General features: G+C 48.0%; 1 protein-coding gene across 1 annotated transcript in view; it reads right to left on the bottom strand.

The window, feature by feature from the left end:
- Positions 1-16476, bottom strand: part of KCNN1 (potassium calcium-activated channel subfamily N member 1) — a 391559-nt gene that overhangs the window by 241547 nt on the left and 133536 nt on the right. The window lies entirely within an intron of this gene.

The following is a 16476-nucleotide window of genomic DNA, read 5'->3' as shown; positions in this document are numbered from 1 at the left end:
GGGTGAGGGTGAGTGAGGGTGAGGGTGAGGCGTTGAGGGTGAGTGATGGTGAGGGTGAGGGTGAGTGAGGGTTTGAGGGTGAGTGAGGGTGAGTGAGTTTGATGGTGAGTGAGGAGTTGAGGGTGAGGAGTTGAGGGTGAGTGAGGGTGAGTGAGAGTGAGTGAGAGTGAGGGGTTGAGGGTGAGGTGTTGAGGGTGAGGTGTTGAGGGTGAGTGAGGGTGATTGAGGGTGAGTGAGGGTGAGGGTGAGGGTGAGTGAGGGTGAGGTGTTGAGGGTGAGTGAGGGTGAGGGTGAGTGAGGGTGAGGGTGAGGGTGAGTGAGGGTGAGGGTGAGTGATGGTGAGGATGAGGGTGAGGGTGAGTGAGGGTGAGGAGTTGAGGGTGAGTGAGGGTGAGGGTGATGAGGGTGATGGTGAGTTGTTGAGGGTGAGTGAGGGTGAGGTGTTGAGGGTGAGTGAGGTTGAGTGAGGGTGAAGGTGAGTGAGGGTGAGGTGTTGAGGGTGAGTGAGGGTGAGGGTGAGGGATTATTGAGGGTGAGTGAGGGTGAGTGAGGGTGAGGGCTTGAGGATGAGGAGTTGAGGGTGAGTGAGGGTGAGGGTGAGGGTGAGTGAGGCTGTGGGGTTGAGGGGGAGTGAGGGTGAGGTGTTGAGGGCGAGTGAGGGTGAGGGTGAGTGACGGTGAGGCGTTGAGGGTGAGTGAGGGTGAGGGTGAGTGAGGGTGAGGGTGAGGAGTTGAGGGTGAGGGTGAGGGTGAGTGAGGGTGAGGGTGAGTGAGGGTGAGGGTGAGGTGTTGAGGGTGAGTGAGGGTGAGTGAGACTGAGGGTGAGTGAGGGGTTGAGGGTGAGGAGTTGAGGGTGAGTGAGGGTGAGGTGTTGAGGGTGAGTGAGGGTAAGGGTGAGTGAGGGTGAAGGTGAGTGAGGGTGAGCGGTTGATGGTGAGTGAGGGTGAGGGTGAGTGAGGGTGAGTGAGGGTGAGTGTGAGTGAGGGTGAGGGGTTGAGGATGAGGTGTTGAGGGTGAGTGAGGGCGAGGGTGAGTGAGGGTGAGGAGTTGAGGGTGAGTGAGGGTGAGGAGTTGAGGGTGAGTGAGGGTGAGGGTGAGTGACGGTGAGGCGTTGAGGGTGAGGGTGAGTGAGGGTGAGGGTGTTGTGAGGGTGAGGGTGTTGAGGGTGGGTGAGGGCGAGGGTGTAAGGGTGAGTGAAGGGGTGTGAGGGTGAGGGTGTGTGAGGGTGTGTGCGGTTGAGGGCATGTGAGGGTGAGGGTGTGAGTGTTGTGAGGGGTGAGGGTAAGTGAGGGGTTGATGGTGTGTGAGGGTGAGGGGATGAGGGTGTGAGGGTGAGGGTGTGAGGGTGAGGGTGAGTGAGGGTGGGCGAGGGTGAGGGTGTGAGGCTTATTGAGAATGTGTGTGGGTGTGTGAGGATGTGTGAGAGTGTGTGAGGGCGGGTGTGTGTGAGGGTGGGGGTGTGTGAGGGTGGGGGCATGTGAGGGTGTGTGGTTGAGGTCATGAGGGTGAGTGAGGGTGTGTGAGGGTGTGAGGGTGAGTGAGGATGTGTGAGGTTGAGGGTGTGAAGGTGTGTGAGGGAGGGTGGGGGTGGGTGAGGGTGTGTGAGTGTGAGGGTGTGTGAGGGTGTGTGTGTGAGGGTTAGTGAGGGTGAGTGTGTTGTAAGGGTGGGGGGGTGAGGGTGGGTGTGAGTGAGGGTGTGTGAGGGTGAGGGTGTGTGAGGGTGTTTGTGTGTTGTGTATTTGTGTGATTGTGGTGTGTGTGCTTGTGTGTGTGTGTAGTTGTTGGTGTATCTTTGTTGTATTATATGTTTTGGAAATGTTAAATAGCAGAAGTGTGACTGTCCCATAATTATATTAACGTATTTAAGTTATTGCGTTCTAGTTTTTTTTTGGAATCCCGTACTATTTTGATTGACGTCCGTGTCAGCCAATGAGATTTCAAAATCCTCTCACGTTGCGTAACAATTTACTCGCGTCTAATTGGAAATCCCCATATTGTTGAAAGCGGGTCCCGTGTAAGGAGTGTTGGCTTCGTTGTCTGTTCCGTGCATCGTTCGACAGGTAAGTTGTTTTTTGTTGTTTGTTTTGTGTGTGTATAGTGTTATGAATTATTCGATTTGTTGTTTCCTATTAGTTTTATTGGCATAGTAGTGTCTTTGTTTTGCAACGAAGGATGTTTATTTTGAATTGTCGGCTCTTTATGTATGTAATGCATTGTATCCTATTGTTCAGATCTAATTTTTAAAATGTTTGCTTTTGGTTAGTAGTTGTGTTAATAATTAGAGCAGTGTTTTTTTGTGTAATTGTGTAATATGTTGTATATCTGCGTGAATATTTTATATTGTTTCAACTCTACGTTCTGTTATTTCAGTTATTATTAAATGTATGTTTGTATAGCTTTTTATTTTGATGTGTATGTAAATTTCGTGCTGTGGTTTGTGATACTTCCTCTTCGTTAATAATCAATGCAATGTCTCCGCTTTGTGTTACGATGTATTTTTAAAGCAATATTGTCTTCTTATATATGGTTTCTCCATGTTGCTATCAGAATTCTGACTTATGTCCACATTACTGTAGAGTAGCGAATTTTTTTTGTTGTATATTTGATGTAATTTCGTGTGAATAAATGCTTGTGTTATATGCGTACGGGTTTTTGTGTAACTCTTGACAATTGTGTTTAATCCGTCCCATTCCCCGGGTGAATAATGCTTATTTATTCCCCCAATAAAAAGTAGGCTGTTTCACATTTGTGTTTGTACATCCTCGTCCTCGCTTTCTGCCAGATATTTTTTCGTTGTTTTGTTGGTGTTATATTGTCCGAATCATTTTTGTTTTGTGACCTGAAGCCTGATAAACATCCTTGCATGCTGTAGCTCACATTTGGGAAGTAGATTTTGTGTGTAACGTATCTGATGCACGACTCCGTTGACCCCCTTTGTTTTTAATTTCGTCCTAAAATTTGTTTATGTCTCAGAAAATGGCATAAAATTTATCAATTTGATAAATGCACAATCATTTTTTTTAATAGGGTGGAATAGGAGGCTATTTTTTGAGTCTTTACTTATATTGTGTTTTGTTTAGTTTAATTTGATTGTTTATTTGGCTGGTGGATTAGGATGGCGTATTTTTCCTTTGGATTTTGTTTTCTAGGATGTATTTCTGTTGCGTATCTTGAGGGTGTATTTGGAGGGTGAATTCGGCTGTTAGTTTATTAGGGTGGATTAGGACTCTGGATTTCTATGTTGGAGTTAGAGTGTGGATTAGGATGGTTTATTTCTATTCTTCCTTTGGATGCTGTATTTGTGTGTGTGTGTGTGTGTGAGGGTGTGTGAAGCTGAGGGTGTGTGACGGTGTGTGAGGGTGTGTGAGCGTCAGTGAGTGTGTTTGCTGCATGTCTGATGCTTGTGGATGTCTGTTGCTTGTGGATGTCTGATGCTTGTGGATGTCTGTTGCTTGTGGATGTCTGTTGCTTGTGGATGTCTGTTGCTTGTGGATGTCTGTTGCTTGTGGATGTCTGTTGCTTGTGGATGTCTGTTGCTTGTGGATGTCTGATGCTTGTGGATGTCTGATGCTTGTGGATGTCTGTTGCTTGTGGATGTCTGATGCTTGTGGATGCTTGATGCTTGTGGATGCCTGATGCTTGTGGATGTCTGATGCTTGTGGATGTCTGATGCTTGTGGATGTCTGATGCTTGTGGATGTCTGATGCTTGTGGATGCCTGATGCTTGTGGATGTCTGATGCTTGTGGATGTCTGATGCTTGTGGATGTCTGTTGCTTGTGGATGTCTGTTGCTTGTGGATGTCTGTTGCTTGTGGATGTCTGCTGCTTGTGATGCTTGTGGATGTCTGACGCTTGTGGATGCCTGACGCTTGTGGATGCCTGACGCTTGTGGATGCCTGATGCTTGTGATGCTTGTGGATGTCTGATGCTTGTGGATGTCTGATGCTTTTGGATGTCTGATGCTTGTGGATGTCTGATGCTTGTGGATGTCTGATGCTTGTGATGCTTGTGGATGTCTGATGCTTGTGGATGTCTGATGCTTGTGATGCTTGTGGATGTCTGATGCTTGTGGATGTCTGATGCTTGTGGATGTCTGATGCTTGTGGATGTCTGATGCTTGTGGATGTCTGACGCTTGTGGATGTCTGCTGCTTGTGATCCTTGTGGATGTCTGATGCTTGTGGATGTCTGATGCTTGTGATGCTTGTGGATGTCTGATGCTTGTGGATGTCTGATGCTTGTGATGCTTGTGGATGTCTGATGCTTGTGGATGTCTGTTGCTTGTGGATGTCTGATGCTTGTGGATGTCTGCTGCTTGTGATGCTTGTGGATGTCTGATGCTTGTGGATGTCTGCTGCTTGTGATGCTTGTGGATATCTGATGCTTGTGGATGTCTGTTGCTTGTGGATGTCTGTTGCTTGTGGATGTCTGTTGCTTGTGGATGTCTGCTGCTTGTGATGCTTGTGGATGTCTGACGCTTGTGGATGCCTGACGCTTGTGGATGCCTGACGCTTGTGGATGCCTGACGCTTGTGGATGCCTGACGCTTGTGGATGTCTGATGCTTGTGGATGTCTGATGCTTGTGGATGTCTGACGCTTGTGGATGTCTGACGCTTGTGGATGTCTGCTGCTTGTGATCCTTGTGGATGTCTTTTGCTTGTGGATGTCTGATGCTTGTGGATGTCTGCTGCTTGTGATGCTTGTGGATGTCTGATGCTTGTGGATGTCTGCTGCTTGTGATCCTTGTGGATGTCTGTTGCTTGTGGATGTCTGATGCTTGTGGATGTCTGACGCTTGTGGATGTCTGACGCTTGTGGATGTCTGACGCTTGTGGATGTCTGACGCTTGTGGATGTCTGCTGCTTGTGATGCTTGTGGATGTCTGATGCTTGTGGATGTCTGCTGCTTGTGATGCTTGTGGATGTCTGATGCTTGTGGATGTCTGTTGCTTGTGGATGTCTGCTGCTTGTGGATGTCTGTTGCTTGTGGATGTCTGTTGCTTGTGGATGTCTGTTGCTTGTGTATGTCTGTTGCTTGTGGATGTCTGTTGCTTGTGGATGTCTGATGCTTGTGGATGTCTGATGCTTGTGGATGTCTGATGCTAAGCATGTCTGATGCTTGTGGATGTCTGATGCTAAGCATGTCTGATGCTTGTGGATGTCTGATGCTTGTGGATGTCTGATGCTTGTGGATGTCTGATGCTTGTGGATGTCTGACGCTTGTGGATGTCTGCTGCTTGTGATCCTTGTGGATGTCTGATGCTTGTGGATGTCTGATGCTTGTGGATGTCTGATGCTTGTGATGCTTGTGGATGTCTGATGCTTGTGGATGTCTGATGCTTGTGATGCTTGTGGATGTCTGTTGCTTGTGGATGTCTGATGCTTGTGGATGTCTGATGCTTGTGGATGTCTGCTGCTTGTGGATGTCTGATGCTTGTGGATGTCTGCTGCTTGTGATGCTTGTGGATGTCTGATGCTTGTGGATGTCTGTTGCTTGTGGATGTCTGCTGCTTGTGGATGTCTGTTGCTTGTGGATGTCTGCTGCTTGTGATGCTTGTGGATGTCTGATGCTTGTGGATGTCTGTTGCTTGTGGATGTCTGTTGCTTGTGGATGTCTGACACTTGTGGATGCCTGACGCTTGTGGATGCCTGACGCTTGTGGATGTCTGCTGCTTGTGATGCTTGTGGATGTCTGATGTTTGTGGATGTCTGTTGCTTGTGGATGTTTGATGCATATGGATGCTTGATGCAGATTGCATGTCTGCTGGGGTGACAGCGTCAGTACAAGTCAAGCTCTAAGTTGGTGTGTGCTGGGACGGGCAGTGTCAGAACTGGTTGCCTCGGGGAAAAATACAAGTCTCCCTGTAAATAAAGAAAGAGGAGGTGAGAAAGGAGGGTCCGGCTTGGAGCTGGGAAAGAGGCTGAAAGGGAGGGGAGAATGCATGGAGCGCATTCCAATGAAGTCTGTTGCGAGGCGTGGGGGGTGGGGGAGGGGAGCAGGCATATGGTGTGTGTGAGCAGCCTTTGATGTGCGAGAGAGTGGCCGTGAAAGAAGTAAACAGCAGGCATGTAATTAGGGGGGAGGAGAAGTCGCGCTGGGGTGAATACCTGAGGCCAAGCTGCCCGCGGGAGGGAGGCTGATGGCTGTGATGTGGACGCGCGTCGTGAACTAGCCTCTTGTTGCCTGTGGGAGGGAAGACGGAGGGAAGGCAGAGAAGGGGAGGGGGGAGGGGAAATGCGACACGGCGGGCAGGGGAGGGGGCGGAGCGGAGAGAGGGTGTGAAAGCAGCAGGGGCCTGGAGTGCGGCTAAGGGAACTGAAGAAATGCGACACGGCAGGCAGGGGAGGGGGCGGAGCAGGGGTGTGGGAGGAGTGCGCCTGAGGGAAAATACATGCAAGGCAGGCGGCTGGGGGCATGTGCACGTGCTTTTAAGCTCAATGCGCATGCGCATTGAGCTTGAATTTCACGGGCACTGCAAGGAATCGCCACGATTCCTTGCAAGTTGGTTAAAGACTGTTTAAGCCCCCATAGTCTCGCAAGCTCGATGCGCATGCGCATCGACAGGCGAGACCTAAAAAGGGGTAAGACCCTAAACAGAGGTCAATGTATGTAAACAGAGGGTCAACAAGAGACAAAGCCCTTATACAGCAGTCCAGGTCTGGAAAGAAAGGGCAACATGGGGAAATGATAAAGCCTAACAGTTAGGGCGGTAGGAACCAGGATCGAGTCTCGACAATGACGCTCAATATCCTGTGATTCTAGGCAAATCACTTAATCTCCCTGTGCCTAACAAACATGAATGTGCCCTTGTGTAAGGCAACTGGTGCTCATGTAAAGTGCTCTGATATTGGATACCTTTGGGTCAAGTTTGAGCTATATAAAACTACAAAGAAAAAAAACAAGGGGCAAAGCCCTTACATAGCTCTCCAGGTCTGAAACAAAAAGGAACACGCTTCAAAGCCCTCACACAGCAGTCCAGGTCAGAAACAAAGGGCTACAAGTGTCAAAGCCCTCAGATAGCTCTCCCAGTCAGAAACAAATGGCAACAAGGGGCAAAGTCCTCAGATAGCTCTCCGGGTCTGAAACAATGCTCACTCTTCCACTTCTTGTACATGTGCCCGAGGACTTTGCCCCTTATTTTTTATTTTTTTATAAATAAATACAATAAAAAATAAGGGGCAAGTCCTCAGGCACATGTACAAGAAGTGGAAGAGTGAGCGCCACAGCTGTGCGGTTTCTTGTTAAACAGCTGCCGGGATGGGCTTCACACTCTCAATAGCATAGAGCCTCCGGTCCATAGAGACAGTGGTGTCTCTCCAGGACACTCTGAAGCTAGGGAGGAGTCTGGCCACTTTGTGTCTATGTTCTGTGCCAGGCTGGTAATCAATATCCGCCCTGGCAAACATGGGAAAACCAGCCCGGCTATCTTCCTGTCTCTCTGTCACCTTACAGACACCCACACATTTATTCTCTCGACCTCCGATGCTTCTAGGGTGACCAACCGTCCGTAAATTTCATGGACTGTCCGTAATTTGGGTCGGACGTCCGTTGTCCATGAGGATCCCTTTTACGGACGCCTTTTGTCTGTAATGTTGGGCATTCCAGGGAACAGCACTGCCTCAGCTCCCTAATGGGGCCGCCTCACAATCCTCTGTGCTCCAGAGCAGCCCCACCCTGCCCATTGTCATTCTGTATGCGGCTGATTGCCACATACAGAATGACAATGGCAGTCTGGGCTCTTACAGCATGTGGTGGCCACCTCCTGCCTCGGTCTAGGGCAGGGCATTCTGCCAGATGGAAGAAATGTGCTAAACGCCAGTGCTGCTACCTGAGAATCCAGTCCATTCAAAGAAGGCGGTGAAACACCTCATGGCATTGCACTGTGCATCATGCATGACTCATGTCTTCTAAGATTTCAGATTGCCTATGTGCAGGGGCATAGTGAACCTTACCCCCACCCTACCCCTTGCTTTAGGAACTACAACAAGGGTAAAATTCTTGATGGGCCTCTTCTGTCTGCAACTCTGCAGACAAAGGTTCAACTGATAATTAATGTGAAACGGTGGGGGAGTGTGTACATGAAGGGATGGGTGGGTGGATGGCTGGAAGGATTAGTGAAAGGGTGAATGGATGTATAAAGGGTGAATGGATGAATAATGAGAGAATGGATGGACGGATGAGTGAGTGGAAGGATGGATGAGAGAAAAGGTAAATAGATGGATGTATGGGTGGAAGGGTAGATGGATGGGTAAAAGGGTGGATGGATGAGTGAAAGGATGGATGGATGAGTGAAAGGGTGGATGATGAGCGAGTGGATGGGTGGATGGATGAGTGAACCAATGGATAGATTGATGAATTGGTAAGTAAAACGGTGAATGGATGGCCGGGTGATTGAAATGGTGGATGTAAGGATGGATGAGTGATTTGAAAGGGAGAGCAGATGGACAAAAAAAGTATAGCTGAGTGAAGGAGTGAAAGGGTGGATGGGTGAGAGAAAGGATTGATGGATGATTGAAAGGCTAGATGGGCGATAGGGTCAATGGATGGATTCATGAGTGGATGAGTAGATGGATGGATGGGTGGGTGGATGATGGATGGAAGGAAGGATGGATGGCTAAGTGAAAGGGTCGATGGAGAGAGAAAAGGCAGCTGGATGGATGACGGAAAAGGTGAATGGGTGGAAGGATGAGTGACGGGGTGGATAGATGATTAAGTGAAACAATGACTGGATGGGTGAAAGGGTAAATGGCTGGATGAATGAGTGAATGGATGGGTGGAAGAGTGGATGGATGAGTGTACTGTTGGATAGGGTGAAAGGGTGGATTGGTGGATAATTGATAGATGAGTGAAAGGGTGGATGGAGAGATGGATGAGTGAAATGATGGATGGAAGGATACATGATGGATAGGTTTGCAAATGGTTGAATATGTTTGGATATAGATGGGCTTACTTATATACTATTGCGTGACCGCCTCTGATGTGTCTGTAAAACGTACCCATTGTCCTGAATTTTAGTCCTGAATTTTGACCCTTTGTTCTGCATTTTTACACTCACCGTCCTGAATTTGCACCCATGCCAGTTGGTCACTCTAGATGTTTCTGATGCATGTACCTTCCATGAGCTAGAGAAGGGGCCTGGGGCGCCAGCAGTGGCACGGGGCCTTAAAACCGGCCTCAGCTGTCCGGAAAATGCCCGGTGGGATAGACGCCAATCCAGCCCTGCGTATGCTTCCACCTTCTGAAGGCTCATCCGATGTTTACCACAAGAGACAAACCGCTCAGATAAACTGGTCAGAGGGGCCCGTTCCCCCGAAGCTTGACGTGTGACTGACTCCACTCCAACCCTACTGGCCCTTAGAAGCCCAGCGCTACGTTGAAGTCTCGCATCTTTCAACAGAGCAGCGCTCCTTCCTGTCCGCCATCTTTACTCCACCTGCTCTGTTCCTGCAGCTCTCCCTGCTTCGCACTGCAGCCCCCCCACAAGCTGTTCACCCCGAGCTGCCAGACTCCTCTCTCGCCTCAAGCGCTCGTGGTGTCTCAGCACTTTTTCTCCCCCGCCCTCCGCCTCAGGTGTCTCGCTCCCTCCTCTTCCACCGGAAGGAGAGGTGTCCTGTGAGGACATTTGTAACTTGGTAATATACTAGTGCATTGAAAAGGTAAATAGTCCGGGGCGTAACGCAGGCCCCCGCAGCAGGGCCCCTATCCTTTCAGGGGCCCCCAATGAATATCTGTGATAAATGGGAGAATCGGGGCCCCTCTTCGCATTCTGCAGGGGATGCAGGGGCCTATTATTGTGCTTTACGTCACTCGGTGGGTGGCATATGACTGACTCCGCCCCACCAGAATTCGGAAATTCCAGGTCAAGCACGTAATTCCCCATTCTGGAGACAGAAACTCAGGATCCCAATAATTAAGGGGGAAGATACTGCTCAGAGAAGGCCATTCTGGCCCATTATTTCCTGCTTCTAATGCCAGGCAAGCCATGCCAAGGCCTTAAGGAGATTGGAGACTCCCTGGGCGGCCCTGGCTACCACATCCCTGGGCTGCCCAAACCCCTAGTTCTTCTCTGCCCACCTGGCACCTCTGTGCCAGTGCCCTCACTAGGCCTGGGCAGAATTGTGATTGCGCCAGAGTAATCGGAGTAGTCAGACCCTCCAGGATATAGCGGCATGGAGTAGCAAATTTAGCGGCACAAATATGGAAATTTAGCGGCACAAATATGGAAATTTTGCGGCATTTTTGTGGCCCTTTATTTTGCTCACAATCATTCATTTTCAGCCTTAAATCAATGGAAACTGTTTTAGCAGAGTACTCCACTTTGAATAGGCTGCCTGGGATATGGAACAGAGGAAGAAGTCCACAGGTGAAGGCACCTTAACCACCGCCTCCCTTTCCACACACCCACCAGGCATTTCTGCTCTGCCCAACGGGCCCCGGCCCCCGGCCCCCATCCCACAGGCCCACAAGACCACAGCTGGAGGAAGATCCTTCTGCTACCTTGCTGCCAAGGGCTTGGAACTCCCTGACTCTACATCCCAGCCAATCACTGTGTCTGCCTCAATTCAGGAAGGATCTCAAGACCTTTCTCTTCGACTGAACCGCAGATCCACTCCACCCAATCAGCAACTTGAGACCCTAACGGGTGAGTAGTCCTGCTTTACAATTGACTGATTGATTGATTGTTTTAATTGCCCTGTAACTTGCATTTCTTACATGAGGCTTGGAATGCATCATTCTCTAAGCCTCGCTTTCAGCCCTGAGCCCAGCACCTCGAGTTTTTGTCTGCAGCTTTCTCATTTGCTGATACAGGGATCAGTGCAGCAGCTGAAGACCGCCAGCAACAATATACTAACTTGGCAGCAGCTGCATCTTTCTGGTAGGAAGCAGCAGGCTATAATTTACAAAAGCAGAACTTTACTCTGGCAGAAACCGTCAGTTATTTATGTTTTTATAAGGCGAGGAATCCCTACGTAAGGTGTTGACCATACTCTGTGGGGCTTGCCCATTCATGTGTACATCCTACAGGAGCTGCCCCTTCAATTTTCAGCCGGCGGCATGTTTACAGAAGGCTGTCAGTTTGGTTGGAAGAGTGTGTTGGGTACCTGTGAGTGGCTCTTGGGGCACACTCATTGTGAGAAAAACGGCAGCTGCTGGGCCTAACGGCTAGGGCGCTCGACCTCGGACCTGGGGATCTGGGTTCGAGTCTCGGTAACGACGCCAAAAAACCCCTGTGATTCTGGGCAAATCACTTAATCTCCCTAAAAATGAATGCGTGTCCTCATGTAACGTAACTAGTGCTATGTAAAGCGCTCTGATACCTGATTCAGTTCGGGTCTAGTTTGCGCTATATAAAACTCTGCAAAAAAAAAAAAAGCCAGGAAGTCTGGCAGTCAGGGAGCAGTTGTTGCCCTCCTCAGCGTGGCCCTGCTCTAGTTGTTGGGCCTTGTCACCGCCGGCAAGCGGAGTAAAAAGGGCACTGTGGGCTATATGTGTGGTTACGTGGATTATTCTCTGCTGCCGTGTCAATTCGCTTTCAGTTTGAGCTGAATGCGTCGCACAATTAGGAAAAAAGTATTAAGGTTGACGCTGTCAGCAGTTCTGTAGCATCAACCAGTCCGGCGATTGAGCTGGGTTTGTTACGCGTGGACAAAGGCGAGCGCACTTCCTCCGTTTCTTACAGTTATTGCAGGCAAAGTTCGCCCCTGTACCTGCATGAAGCCCCTGTCTCTGCCTGGGTGCTGTTTGACTGAGGATCCCAAGATGCATTGTAAACCATGCTTTTTCCAGGGAATAAAACGTCCCCTACAAGTGTCACTCCTAGTTTTTGGTTGGGATGCAAGGTAAGGAACAGTTACTCCTCATGCAGCTCATTTTTGGGTAATATAGGGTATAGAACTTGCAAATCTGGGGTCATCCCTGGCCCGCAGTTCACTACAAACCCCATTCAACAAACGGGAGCGGGCTACAGCAACAAAGGGGCCAAGGAATGCAAGGGCAATGTTTCAGTCAAGGGTCAGCTGAACCCTCCCTGCCCTTCATAGGGATCTCTATTCCCAGTGTCTACATAAATCAGTGCACACACATGTAACAGGACAAAGCACTCATATAGGCACAGCACCTAAACGTCTACGGCGAGGTACCTCTTGTGGTACAGAACTAGCCATCCAACCGGGGCATGGCAAAGATAAGCAGCTTCCCTCTGCTCCACGGAAACCAGAGGTGTATCATTAACATCTCGTACAACCATTTTGGCACCATTCCACACCTCCTCCTCCCCCCCCATGCACACACACTCCCACCTATTACGTCACACCAAAATCACCTGCCAGCATTACACCATTCTGAAATTACTACTTTGCTTTCGCTATTCGTGACTGTTCACTTTAAACCCTGAGCCCTGCCCCTGGTTTTGCATGCAGCGGCGCAGCGGTGTGGAGGAGTGTGGCTCAATGGTTAGAGCGGCAGACCCTGATGCAGAATTCTGGCCAGGGACCAGGGTTCGATTCCCACCTCGGCGGGGTTTCGGGCTCAATTTCCTCGGACCTGTTAATTCTCGCCTCGGTGCCTATTCTAATCACTGGCCCCACGCTGCAACTCTGGGCAATAGCTTGCTTAGCCTCCACACCGGCCCCAACAGCGCTAAGGATGCCTGGCTTCACCCTAGGGGTGCCCAGGAGTGGACACTTCACAGGGAAAGCCAGGAGGGGTTCCACAGCGGTATGAGTATCAGCGCCAGGAAGTCGAATAGGCGACACCGCAAGGTGACCGTCTGGTGACAGTGCGCTCTATAAGTACCATGACATTTGACATTTACATTTAAAACTCTTCCAAAAAACGACTTTGTTTTCGTTATTAGGCAGACTCACCTTCCTAACAGCAGCAGGCACTCACGAGACTCTTGCAAGTCTCATGCCAGTGTATATTGCCGCACTATGCACTGCCGTGCCAGTCCCCGTCAGTCTAAGCAGGTTGTACTGTCCATATACAATAGGCAGCAGAAATCCAATCACAGAAGTGATTTCGCGGGCACTTTTGTAAAAATCGCTGCTTTTTTTCAAAAGTGCCGATTTCGCAGCAAATCGCGAAATCCTGGAGGGACGGAGTAGTTGCGACAATTCATTGTAACTCTTCGAAGCAAAATTACTGATAATTATGTAATTACTCCTCTCATAGTTAAGAGTAATTTGAGGGGGAAATCCTACAGCGAGAGCACAATTAGTGAGCACGAGCGCTCACTATTCATGCTCCGCTGCATTTAACACTGTTTCTTAGCGCAAGATGCGTCCGCGTGTCCATTTTGGAGGTGAGCGTGCATTTTGCACCAAAAACATATCACTAAATGCTGGTAGTAATCTAATTTGAATCCAATCTCAAGAGCACATTTAGGCAGCGCTAGCTACCCCTCGCGCTTACTATTTGTGTTCTGTTGCATTTAGCGCTATTTCTTAGCGCAAAATGCATTCTCGTGTCCACGTTTGTGAGGGAGAATTTTTGCTCTAAGAATGGTGCTAAACCCAGAATTACTCTTCATGTGCATTTGAAGCATAATCTGGTAGAATTCTTAGATTATTCTGCATGATTACGCTACATGAATCACCTGAGTTAAGATGATAAGCCAATTGGTATGTGGGGTCGCACTCTCCTTTGTATGGGTGTCTTCTATTAATCAAGGTAGGTGGTGCTGAGCTGGAAATCCTTCTGGGCACAAGGATTATATATTCATAAGTTCACATGTGTGTTCTGAACGTCAAAACACATCACCAAGCTCGCACTCGATTATCAATTTTCAAAATCAAGTATACAAGTTCTTTTATGTTCAAATTGTCTTTATTTGTTGATGATTTTTTTTCTTTAATTCTTGACTATTTAAATCATAGTCTTTTCATTATGCTCTTCATTGATTTCTTATTCAGATTTGAGCCCAATGCAGTTCGGGCCCACTGGATACCGGAAGACGCGTACGAAGAGCAAAACGAAGCCGCGACTTGTCTAAATATCGAACGAGCACACTTAGAACCCAACAAACAGATGTTACAAAGTCCCCCGAAGAAGGGCAGTGGGCCCGAAATGCATTGGGCTCAAATCTGAATAAGAAATCAACGAAGAGCATAATGAAAAGACTATGATTTAAATAGTCAAGAATTAAAGAAAAAAATCATGAACAAATAATAAAGACAATTTGAACATAAAAGAACTTGTATACTTTATTTTGAAAATTGATAATCGAGTGGGAGCTTGGTGATGTGTTTTGACGTTCAGAACACACATGTGAACTCACCTGAGTTAAGCCCACACGCCTAGTCCTCATTACATCTCTTGTTTCACACTCTGGCCACAGCTACATGGTGACTTATGGTGGGCTAGGCCTCTTGTTTTCAGCTGAACAGAGTCAGAAATCTGTAGGTTTTACTGCACTCAACATTACCGTATGTGGTAATACCTGGGCACAATACCAATACGCAGAAACTAGTGAGTTTAATCTCACACCCACATATTATTCCTCATTCCGGCCAAAAGTCAGTAGTGGGAAAAAAAGACTCCACTGAAGTGGTAATTTCACACGTGGATTAACGAAAAGTGTAGGCGGGGTATTACGCTTGAGTTAAGTGTGGACGATTTTTTTTTTTTTACTTATTTGAAATCTTGTGACATTTGTGAAATATCGTCTCAGTTTTTGAGCACAGATTTTCACATAATTTCTACCTCCTGAGAAAAGGTTGAAGCAGAAACTTTGGCAGATGGTGTAAATCCATAGCCAAGAGCCATCTTCCCCCTGAGCTGCTCCAGCCATCAGGAGATAACAGCCAAGTCCATGTCCCCCAATATGCATAATTTGGCATACTTTTCATGAAGCTTTGTGAAATTTCTCAAAAAATTAAAGTAATGTTCCTCTCTAATTTTTGTAAGTTTAGCTGAGAGTCACATAGATGTAGATTGATGATTTAGACTCTATCCAAACTATTAATAGGGTCACTAAACCTTGTCTGACATTGTCCTAGACTGTGGACCTGTTCGGTCCAGTGTTAGTCAGCGTAGTTATCCCTAAGGATAAAGGCACTGTATAGGCATGACACGTAAACAGAGGATTTATCCCTCAGGGTAGAGACACTTTACAGGCATGAGCCCTTTACAACAGAGTAATTGACCAGAATATATAGATTTTACAGGCATGAGCCGTAAACAGCGGAGTTATCCCTCTGGATAAAGGCACTTTACAGGCATGAGCCGTAAACAGCGGAGTTGCCCCTCTGGATAAAGGCTCTTTACAGGCATGTGCCGTAAACAGTGGAGTTACCCATCAGACTAACCCTGGGCATAGACCTATGCTACGCTCGTGGAGCGTGAGTAGTTTGCGCTACTACGCACCACGCAAATTACACGTAGCACAGTGCAAAAATGCGTAGCGTGCATTTTTTGCTTGCTCGCGGTCCTCAACGTCCAGTTGGCGACCGCGAGCGAGAAAATCAACATCCCGGCGAGTTTTCCTCGTTCGCGATCAGCAACATCAAATTGCTGTTCGCGAGCGTTGAAAATAGACCTCCCGGCGAGATTCTCAACGCGGGGAGGTCAGATTTTTCATTGCAAGTGGTCGCGTATGCATGTGACCGCTCGCGATGAGAAACTACCAGTCCGCGTTGAGAAAGCTGCAGCTCGAGTACAAATCTACTTGAGGTGGCAGAACACGACTGCTTGTACTGTGCAAGATGCCGTTTGCAATGATTGCACAGTGCGGACAAGCATCCGGCACTGTGCAATCAGTGCAAACAGTATTTTCACTAGCGCACTACGCAGTTCGCGTAGCTTGCGTAGTGCGAAGTGCACTTCGCGTAGCTACGCGTAGCGCTACTACACAAACAACGCTCAGGGTTACCTTAGACAACAGAGTAATTGAAGAGAATATATAGATTTTACAAGCACAACTCGTAAACAGCAGAGTTATCACTCTGAATAAAGGCACTTTACAGGCATGAGCCGTAAACAGTGGAGTTATCCCTCTGGATAAATGACCTTTAAAGGCATGAGCCTTAAACAACAGAGTAATTCAACAGAATATATAGATTTTATAGGCATGAGCCATACAGAGTGGAATTATCGCTCCAGATAAATACACTTTACAGGCAAGAGCCTTCGACAACAGAGTAATTCAACAGAATATATAAAGATTTTACAGGCGCGAGCCGTAAACAGCGGAGTTATCACTCTGAATAAAGGCACTTTACAGGCATGAGCCGTAAACAGTGGAGTTATCCCTCAGGATAAATGACCTTTACAGACATGAGCCTTAGACAACAGAGTAAATCAACAGAATATATAAAGATTTTACAGGCACGAGCCGTAAACAGCGGAGTTATCACTCTGAATAAAAGCGCTTTACAGGCATGAGCCGTAAACAGTGGCGTTATCCCTCTGGATAAATGACCTTTACAGGCATGAGCCTTAGACAACAGAGTAATTCAACAGAATATATAGATTTTATAG

Source organism: Lissotriton helveticus, chromosome 12 (genome assembly GCF_964261635.1).
Source record: "Lissotriton helveticus chromosome 12, aLisHel1.1, whole genome shotgun sequence".
NCBI lineage: Eukaryota > Metazoa > Chordata > Amphibia > Caudata > Salamandridae > Lissotriton > Lissotriton helveticus.
This window is presented reverse-complemented; position numbering and strand designations above follow the sequence as displayed.